The sequence below is a fragment of the Balaenoptera borealis genome (genome assembly GCF_965194805.1).
Source record: "Balaenoptera borealis genome assembly, chromosome: 9".
NCBI classification, from domain to species: domain Eukaryota; kingdom Metazoa; phylum Chordata; class Mammalia; order Artiodactyla; family Balaenopteridae; genus Balaenoptera; species Balaenoptera borealis.
In genome coordinates this window covers 116,163,847-116,173,534 of record NC_138873.1, presented here as the reverse complement: position 1 = coordinate 116,173,534, position 9,688 = coordinate 116,163,847, and the positions used below count along the sequence as shown (strand labels likewise).

The window sequence follows — 9,688 nt, the reverse complement described above, 5'->3', positions numbered from 1 at the left end:
CCAATAGAAAGAGCCCTCTAACAACAGAAGCCAATGGGAGGTCGGGGGCGGGCCTATCATTGGCTGCGGGCGTCCCGCAGTGCAGTCTGGGCCTCCCCCTCCGTTACCCTGGAGCCGAGGTCGCCGCGCAGCTGCAACCCGGGAGCTGACGTCCCCGCCCCTATTTTAGCCCCGTCTTCAAACTTCCCGCACTCCGGCCCCCTGAGCTCCCACCCCGCAGCCGAGTCTGGCACCCCCTCTTTGGCGGCCAGACGCCGAGGCCCCGCGGACAGAAGGTAAGGAGGCGGACGCCGCGTCGGCGTTGAGGAGGGGCGGGAGCGGTTTGGAGGTGGGCTTTGGGGTGGGCGTGGAGATAGGGGGGACTTGAGGGTGCGAGGTGAGGCCGGGCTGTGCGGGACCCGGCGAGCAGATGGGGGCGTGCGAGTGGAGTTGTTAAAGGATTAGGGATGGAGGAGGATTGGGGGACGCGGGGAGAAGAAAAGTCCTAGGAAAACAAATCTGGAGCCCGGCGGCTGGGAGGGGGTTGGGAGGAGGGGAGGTTGACCGAAAGTTGGGGGATTGGGAAGTTAGGATGAGAACGAGTTCGGGAGGGGTTGCTTTGGGGGATCAGGAAGAGAAGGAAGGGAGCGGCTTGCAGGAGGATCTAGAGAAGGGGTTCGGAGTTATTAGAAAGCCCTAGAGGCCTGTAGACACTGAAGATGGGAAAGGAGGGACGGGGCAAGAAGGGGAAGGAGGCTGTGAGGCTCTCGGTAGCCATGGAATTAATAGGAAGTTAAGACTGTGATTAGAGTGGAAAGGCTCTTTGGTGCAGGCTGTGAAATTTTTACACATCCTTCAGAGATGGGATGAGAAGAGGGGAGAGTTGGCCAAAATAAAAGTGCCTTCTTGGCATCGGTGAATTGTAGTGGGTGCTCAGATACTTGGTGTTTTAAGTCGGCAGGACCACGGGGCAGTGTTTAACAGTGGCGAAGAGCACGGGTCCAGTTCACCTGAGCTTAATCCCCTCTCACTGACTTCCACCTGAGCTTAACTCCCTCACTGACTTCCACCTGAGCTTAAACCCCTCTCATTGATTTTCACCTGAGTTTAAACCCCTCTCATTCACTTTGTGGCCTCGGACAAACCGCAAATATCAATTAGTAACAAATTGGGTATTAAGCAGGAGAGTAATGGTGTCTGATCTCTGTCAAGTTTCAATAGCTTTCTCTAACTGGGGCAACAAAAATGAAAGCAGGATATCAGTTAGGAGGCTGTTGTAGAAGTTCAAGTGAGAAAAGATGGTGGCTTGGACCAGGGCAGTAGCAGTGGGGATGGTAAGAAATCATCAAATTTGGAATATATTTTGGAGATAAAACAGCCTGGTTTTACAGATGGTTTGGTTGTGGGATGTGAGAGTAAGAAGGAATCAGGGATGATCCTTAGATTTGTGAAATGGATAATTTAGTAGATGAAAATGCCATTTAATGTGATCAGAAAAATAGGAGAGAGTGGGTAGGAGTAGAAAGGGGATAGATCATGATTTTGTACTGGCATGTAAGGTTGAAATGATGTTTAGATACCCAGCTGGAGTTGTCAAATAGGAAGATGAATATATGAATCCGAAAGGCAGGGTAAATGAAGTCTAGGTGAGATCACCTCAGGAGAGAGTGTAGATAAAAGAAAGGAGGGCCAAATATGTGGTGCCTTGTGTACTGCAACCTTTAGAGGTCAGGAAGAGGAGGCAGATTCAACAAAGAAGACTGGGAAGAGACAGCCAACGAGGTAATGAGAAAACCAGAAAGGCAGGTGGCTATGGAAGTTAAGTAAGAAAAGAGAGTGTTGTAGGCAGGAGGGACTGGTCAGTCTTGTCCAATGCTGCTGTGGGGTCAGGGATGAAGAGGACAGAAAACTGGTTCTTGGATTTCACCAGGTTGAATGTCATTGTCTCTTTTGATAAAAGCTATTTCAGTGGAACGGTCGGGATGAAAACCTGACTAGTGTGGATTCAGAAAAACATTGTTGGAAAGGAGGTAGAGATGACATTCTAGATTATAAATTACTCTTCGAAAACTTTTACTGGAAAATTGGAGTGGAGAAATTGGGTTGTAGATGCGGTAGGACGTGGAGTCAAGCAACAGCTTTACTAGAACCTCTTTGTTGATGGGAATGATCCTGTAGAGAGGGCAGAATTGCAGGAGCACAGTCCTTGAGATGGAGAGGAGTGGGAAAGAAGACAGGTGAACAGTTTAGCTCTAAAAAGGAGCAGAAATGCTGCTTCAGTTTTAGTAGGGGGAGCGCCACACTGTGGAATAGATGCACGTGGAGGTGGCTTTAAAGATGAGGTAGTTCTCATCGATGGTTGGTGTTGAAATATTGAATAGGTCCCTGAACCAAGAGTCAGAAAACGTGTAGTCCATTTCCAGTTTTACTAACTTAGGTCTGTGACCTTAGATAAATTGTGATCTTGGGTAGGTCACTTTGTTTTTCTGGGTCTTAGTTTCCTTAATCTATGCAAAGAAAGGAGTGATTTCCCAGGGTTCCTTCTAGTGCTAAATTGTTATGTAATTTTATTAAACTATAGTAGTTCATTTGTTTTTGTTTGTACTTCATAAAAAAATTATTAGTTATTATTCTAATAGTTGTCTTACCTCATCTTTATCCATTTCTTCCTTTCATATTTTGGTCTAATATTTCATGCATTTTCTTTTTTCTTTAACTTTTTAACTTTTGTTTTCCTGTTTGCTTGTTTGAACTGTTTTTCTGGCAGCCACTGACAGCCAGGCAACAGTGTTCTTACAAGGACTAAGGACTAATTTTATAAAAGAAAATTTTCACAAGTGTCTAAATTTCCATTTTCTAGGAAGGCTTAGATATTTGGGTTGCTTTATTTTCTAAGGAATGCTTGTTTGTTGTCATGAAGGTTTGTAACATAATATGGGATACATAGTTTAGAAATACCTACCTTATTTCAGCATAGATCCTAAGTAATGAGAAGTTTGGCAAAGGTAACAAAATATTCTCTAGCGTTCCTGGGGCTATTCTTCTTTTTTTTTAATTTAATTTTTTATCTTACATTGGAGTATAGTTGATTTACAAGGTAGTGTTAGTTTCAGGTGTACAGCAAAGTGATTCAGTCATACATATATCCATTCTTTTTCAGGTTCTTTTCCCACATAGGTTATTACAGAATATTGAGTAGAGTTCCCTGTGCTGTACACTAGGTCCTTGTTGATTATCTGTTTTATATATAGTAGTGTGTATGTGTTAATCCCAAACTCCTAATTTATCCTTCCCCCACACAGCGTTTCCCCTTTGGTAACCGTAAGTTTATTTTCGAAGCCTATGAGTCTGTTTCTGTTTTGTAAATAAGTTCATTTGTATCATTTTTTTTTTAGATTCCACATATAAGTGATATCATATGATACTTGTCTTTGTCTGACTTATTTCGCTTAGTATGATAATCTCTAGGTCCATCCATGTTGCTGCAAATGGCATTATTTCCTTCTTTTTATGGCTGAGTAATATTCCATTGTATATATGTACCACATCTTCTTTATCCATTGCTCTATTGACGGACATTTAGGTTGCTTCCATGTCCTGGCTGTTGTAAATAGTGCTGCAGTGAACATTGGGGTGCCTGTATCTTTTTGAATTATGGTTTTCTCCACATATATGTCCTGGGGGGCTGTTCTTGAATTTATCACTTTTAAAGTGTTCTCATGTAATTAGCATGTAATATTTTCAGGGACTATATAAAGGATACATACATAATTTATTGTGACTGTTTTTTCTTAATCGTCTCTCTTTGATGGAAGAGCCAGATGCTTCCCTAAAAGAACTCATAGTGTATTTTTGCTCATCTTAGTTTCCTCATTGTCTAAAATGGCATCTATATCATCAGTAATTTTTGTTGACTGAATAAGTGTATGAATTGAATAGTAGTTTCATGAACTTTGGAAAAGTGATTGCTTATATCAAGTTGTCTTGAAAGGTCGAGAATAATTGTTATAAATAGTTAGCCTAAAGATGACTTATATTTGCTGTTAAAGATGTAGATCTGACCATATGTATTTGTCTCTTCTTCTACTTGGAGACAATATTAAAATCATATTAAAGAAAAAAAGAATAAACCTATAACATTGTAAGAATGATAGAATACTCTCAGTAGACGAGAGATTACAACACATGTCTGAAACATGAAAGAAATGATGGATGGAACAGATTAGAACAGAGAGAACTATGTCCTAAGATATTCAAGAGGGAACTGCAGCAGAGAAATATTCTGATATATCCAACAGAGTCTCAGAGTATCTTGGGATTTAAAAAGTCAGAAAGGAAAATTGAAAATGGGGAGGAAGAATAATTTAAAAACTATAAATGGAATAGTTGTGCCTCCTTTCCCACCCAAGCTCATGCACAGCGACTGTCAGTGTAATACTCTCTGCCCTTCACCCCTCACTCCCTTTCCCATCAAAAAACACAGAAGTAATTTCTTCTGGAAATAAAAACAAAGATGACACTACAGAAGAAGTAGCGTTGCCATGGTGGACATTTGTGTTTGGAGATAATCCCTCCTCATTGCTAACTTTTAGGGAGTCCCCAGCATAATGGCTGATTCTTTGCTGTTCACCCTAAAGCAACGTTTGCCTGTCAGGAGGCCCCGCTCACATGTACATGGTTTCCATTCATTCTTTCTTTTTCTTCTTTCCTAAAATATCAGTGGGTGACCAAAACTTATCTTCAAAGAAATAAAATCAGCAGTGTATAAAAAAACCTGAGATGAACAAACTGAAAAACTGTAACTACGTGAAACAAAGATAATTTCTGGATCAGAAGAGACCTTAAAACAAACAAGATGTCTGTTTAGTGTTCTCAGGGAAAAGAGAATGTATTGCCTCATTAAAGCAAGAACAGAATAATTATTTCAAAAAGTCAGAACAAGAAAGAGTTCTTGGAAATTAAGATGTTTGCACAAATTAAAAAAAAAAAATCCTGGATGATTTAGAAGATAAATTGAGTAAATGTCTTTGAAAGTAGTCCAAAAAGACAAAGAGAGCAAGTCTGTTATTTAACGGGTAGAAGTTTCAGAAAGAGTAAAGGAAGAGTCAATTATCAAAAAAGAATCCTAAGAACATTTCTCGTGCTTAAAGACACAAGTTTCCAGATTAAAAGGAAGAGGGGAAGAAAAGGGCAACACAGTGAAAAAAGAACCACACCTACGTACATCATTGTGACGTTTCAGTATAGCAAGAGGGAAAATCCCAAAAGTTCCTAGGGAGTTAAAAAAAAAAAAAGATTACCTATAAAGAGTGAGAATCAGATGAACACAACTAGAGTGTGAATGCCATAAGGGCAGGGATTTTTCGCTGTTGTTTTTTCATTACTGTTGCATAGTGAGAGCTCAAGAAAAGTATATGTTGAGTAAAAGGATGACTGTCACATCTCATAAGCAGCTCTGAGGGTTTAGAAGACAGTGGAGCAGTGTCTCCAAAGTTCTGAGAGAGAGTGACTTAGAATTTGGAACCTATGAAAACTATCAAGTATGAGGCAAAATAAAGACATTCTCAGGCATGCAAAGACTCAGAACTTTTACCTCAGATAACCGTTTCTGAAGAAGTTACTTGAGGATATGGAGCAGTAAAATACAATGAAAACTAATAAAGACAATGACATGGGCCACTAGAAATGGTAGATTAACTCAGAAGTACAGTAAAAGTAATTCCAGAATGACAGTGGTGCAGCGGGTAGAAAGTAATTGGTTTACGTTAGAATAGGAAATTACTGGTCTCCAAGAAAAACGTCTTTAGGAGGAAGAATAATGGATTTCAGGCTATAGATAGAATGACCAAGAAACTGATAGATATCAGTGATGTGATAAGAAAGATGTTTTTTTCCTCTCAAGAAAAAAGGACAATTAGGAATTCTAGAGAAAAAAACTCTGCATAACCAACATGTAGTTGCATGTTGCAGCCATTTAAAATGAGGTGTGAGTTAAATCCTCATCTTTCATAGTCTAAAATTGCTAATTCAAGAAATAGTATAAGCACAGTACTATATATAAAATAGATTAGCAACAAGGACCTACTGTATAGCACAGGAAACCATACTCAATTTTTGTAATAACCTATAAGGGAAAAGAATCTGAAAAGGAATGTATATATATATATAGATAGATAGATACACACACATAATTGAATCACTGTGCTGTACATCTGAAACTAACATAATATTATAAATCAACTATACTTCAATAAAAAAATAGTATAAGCAAAAAAGTATAAGACATTAAAATAGTTGTCCCAGGAAACAGGATTTGGATAATGGGGCAATGGATATTTCCTTTTTTTTTTTTTTTTTTAAATATGTATATATTTGGGGCAGAGGTTGGGGAGAGGGCTAGTGTTGGTGTATATGAGATGAATGGCAGGTAATGTTTTTGTGGATTCTTACCCTTTGCAAGAAAAAGTTAGGTGGGACCCCTGACTTAACATGGGATAGGTCACAGGGAGCTACTGCTGCTATGTGCATATGAACAGAAATAATCTTCATCCATATCATATAGTCAACTTTTAATTATACTGTTAAAACTGAAAGTCTTTGACAAAGAGTATTAATCAGAATTTACTGAGCATCTTGTATGTTTGAATTGTAACATATAATTATTGATATTTACCAAGTGCTTATTGTGTGGTAGTTATTGAATTATCCCATTTAATTGTCACAACAATTCTTTAAGGTAGTTACCATTATTGTTTCCACTTTACAGATGAGAAAATTGAGATTTAGATTTAGATTGAGAAGTTAGGTGGCTTCTCCAGGTTTGCACAGCTAATAAGTGAAGGAGCCACTTAATTGCTTTAATCCATCATCCTTTTTTCCTAGAGAGTTTTTTAAATGTGTAAACATTTTCTGTCATGATTGCAAACTGGAAGATTCAGACTGATTTATATATTTTTTAATATTAGTACTTGTTGCTGATTTCAGATCAGATTAGCTAGTTGTAACAGAGACTGAGATTGCCAGGCACTAATAATCTACCAGGAAGTAAAACAAAGTTCTAAGTTTGTTTGCTTGATTTTTAAAAAATCTTTTTTGTTAAGGAAAATTTCAAACAATATGAAAGAAGAGGTAGAATACTGAAGCTGCAAGTCTCCACAGTTTTTACATAGTTTTATTAACTCATGGCCAGTCTTATTTAATCTCTACTTTTACCTCCTTCCCCCTGGATTATTTTGAAGCAAACCCCAGACATTATTTAATTTTACCTATAAATATCTCAACAGCTATCTCTGAAATATAAGGACTCTTTAAAAAAAGTAACCACAATATCATGATCTCACCTAAAGCAATAGCAATTCCTTAATGTCATTAAATATCCAGTCAGTGTTTAAATTTTCTCAATTATCTTATAATTTTCTTTTATATAATTTGTTTGAATCAAGATTGAAACAAGGTTCGTAGATTGCAATTGTTTGTTTTCCTTAAGACTTTAAAAAAATATAGAAACCCTCTTGCCATCTCTTCTTTTCCTGCTTGCAATTTATGCGTTAAAGAAGCCAGTTTGTTCTGTAGGATTTGCCACAGTGTGGATTTCGGTAATTGCTTCCTTGTATCTCTGTCCCCTGTATTTTCTATAAATTGTCATGTCAGTTTAGAAGTTTGACCAGAATCAGATTTTATTTTTCTTGTAGGAGGAGCAGATTACTTCAGAAGTATCCTTGTGTCCTATCTGGAAGGCGCACAGTGTCTGATTATTTCTTTTCTGTAGTGTTAGCAGCCATTAGTGAGCACTGTCTACTTTCATTATTTCATTAGTAGCTACCAAGTGGCAATATTCTAATTCTGTCATTCTGATATTCCCTTTTTAATTTATTAGCTAGAATAGTTCTGTAAAGAAACAAACTTTTTGGCCAACCCAATACTTCCCCTTATCTACTGTTTTGTTATTTTAAGATACAGCTCGTAACAGTATAGGCAGGATACCTGTTTGATTTTTTTCTCTTTAGGTATCAATTTCAGATGAATGAGTTGGTTGCCTAGTGTCTTTCAGAGGTGACTAATTAGTTTTTTTAAAATAACATATGACCTCATGAATTTAAGCATATTTGATGTGTCTTAGTCCTTTGCTGATATAATTCTTATTGATGATGCAATTGTCCCATTGTTGGCTAGTCGGAGCTTCTTGGCGTGCACTCCCGAGCCCTTCTGATGCTCCATCAGGAGTGCCTCACAGCTCTCTTGCTCTCTAGTATGACCAAATTTCTAGATTCTTAGGTTCATCTTGTATGTTTCCTCTCTTAGATGTGGAATAAGACATTTTACAAGGAGTTCTACTAGTTTCTTTGAAGGGAAATGGTATTTAGACACTACATTTGGGTGCTGGGAATGTTTGTTGCTATTAGTTTGTTTCTTGCTTCTAGGGTTTTTCAGTGGACAGAGCTAGGAAACACTGTTTTTTTTTTTTTTTTTTTTTAAATGTAAAATCCATTATAAGTTCATACTGATACTCCAAATTCACATTTTGGGCTCCAGAATTTTAAAACTCGTATTGGCTTATACTTGTTTGTTTTAGAAAATTCTAATACCTAACCGAACCAATGTAATTACTTGTTTGCTTTATCTCACAGTGCACATGTAGAAGCCTGAGAATAACAATGCCAACAATGTGATTATTGAAAGCAGTTTTTAGAAAAATTTTGTGCCTTTTTTGTCAGTAGGATATATCTCACTAGGGATTGTGTTTTAAAGTCATTAGAACTGGTTAATCTGTGGTTTTGCCACCAACTGTATATATAGTTACATTTATTTGTTTCATTTTCTTTTGATTCATAGGAAATGCTTTTTAAAAATCTAATTTCTAAAAATTATTATTTCCAAAGTTGAGTCTACAAAAGTTATAGAGAAAGAAGTCTAACTCGTATCCCTGTCCCTGAACTCTGCTTCCCACTTTCCTCTACAGCTATACTGTCCAGTCAGCTAACCACCAGTGCATGTGGCTTTTAACATTTAAGTGAATTAAAATTCAGCATAATTAAAAATTAGTTCTTCATTCCCACTTGCCACATTGCAGGTGTTCAGTAGCTACATGTGGGTAGCTATCATACTGAACAGATTTTAGAACATTTCCATTCTTGCTGAATGTTCTGTTGGACAGCCCTGCTCTAGAGAACCCATTGTTTTTTCATTAAGTATTTAATTTATTCTTCTACTTTTTAAAAGTATAAAAAGTTGTGTATATAAATTTATAACCCTCTTTCTTCGTTAAATGGTAGCGTACTATACATGCTTTTCTCCCTCTTCCTTTTCTTAATATATTCTGGAGATCACTTCAGACTGCAGAGAATATACAGAGGTAATCCGCATTCCTTTAATAGCTTCGTAGTACTGTACTTCATTGTGTGGAGGTTTACAGTGTATGCAGCCAGTTTCCTATTGATGGTCATTTTGATTGTTTTAGTGCTTTGCCACTACAAAAGTGCTGCATGAATAGTAGTAGCGCTGCCTTGTGCATGTGTCATTTTCATTTATTACTAGTATATACTTTTAACACTAATTTTATCAATGGGCTTTTCATTTCTTGTAAATATTAAGAACAATTATAATTATAAAAGTAATCCAATTTCAGACATTATTTTGGTATATTATGTATACCTTGGTTTGCAGTTTTTTTTCAGTTCCTGAGTTCAGTTAAAAAGAATATTCAGTGTTT

General features: G+C 37.4%; 1 protein-coding gene across 2 annotated transcripts in view; it reads left to right on the top strand.

The window, feature by feature from the left end:
* Positions 1-118: 118 nt before the first annotated feature.
* LCA5 (lebercilin LCA5) overlaps positions 119-9,688 on the top strand; it is a 62,501-nt gene continuing 52,931 nt past the window's right edge. Inside the window, exon 1 of one of the 2 annotated variants that reach the window (XM_082405072.1) lies at positions 119-275. The gene's annotated coding sequence lies outside the window, so the exon portion shown is untranslated. The remainder of the gene's footprint in view (positions 276-9,688) is intronic. The other variant, XM_082405071.1, reaches the window with a different exon arrangement.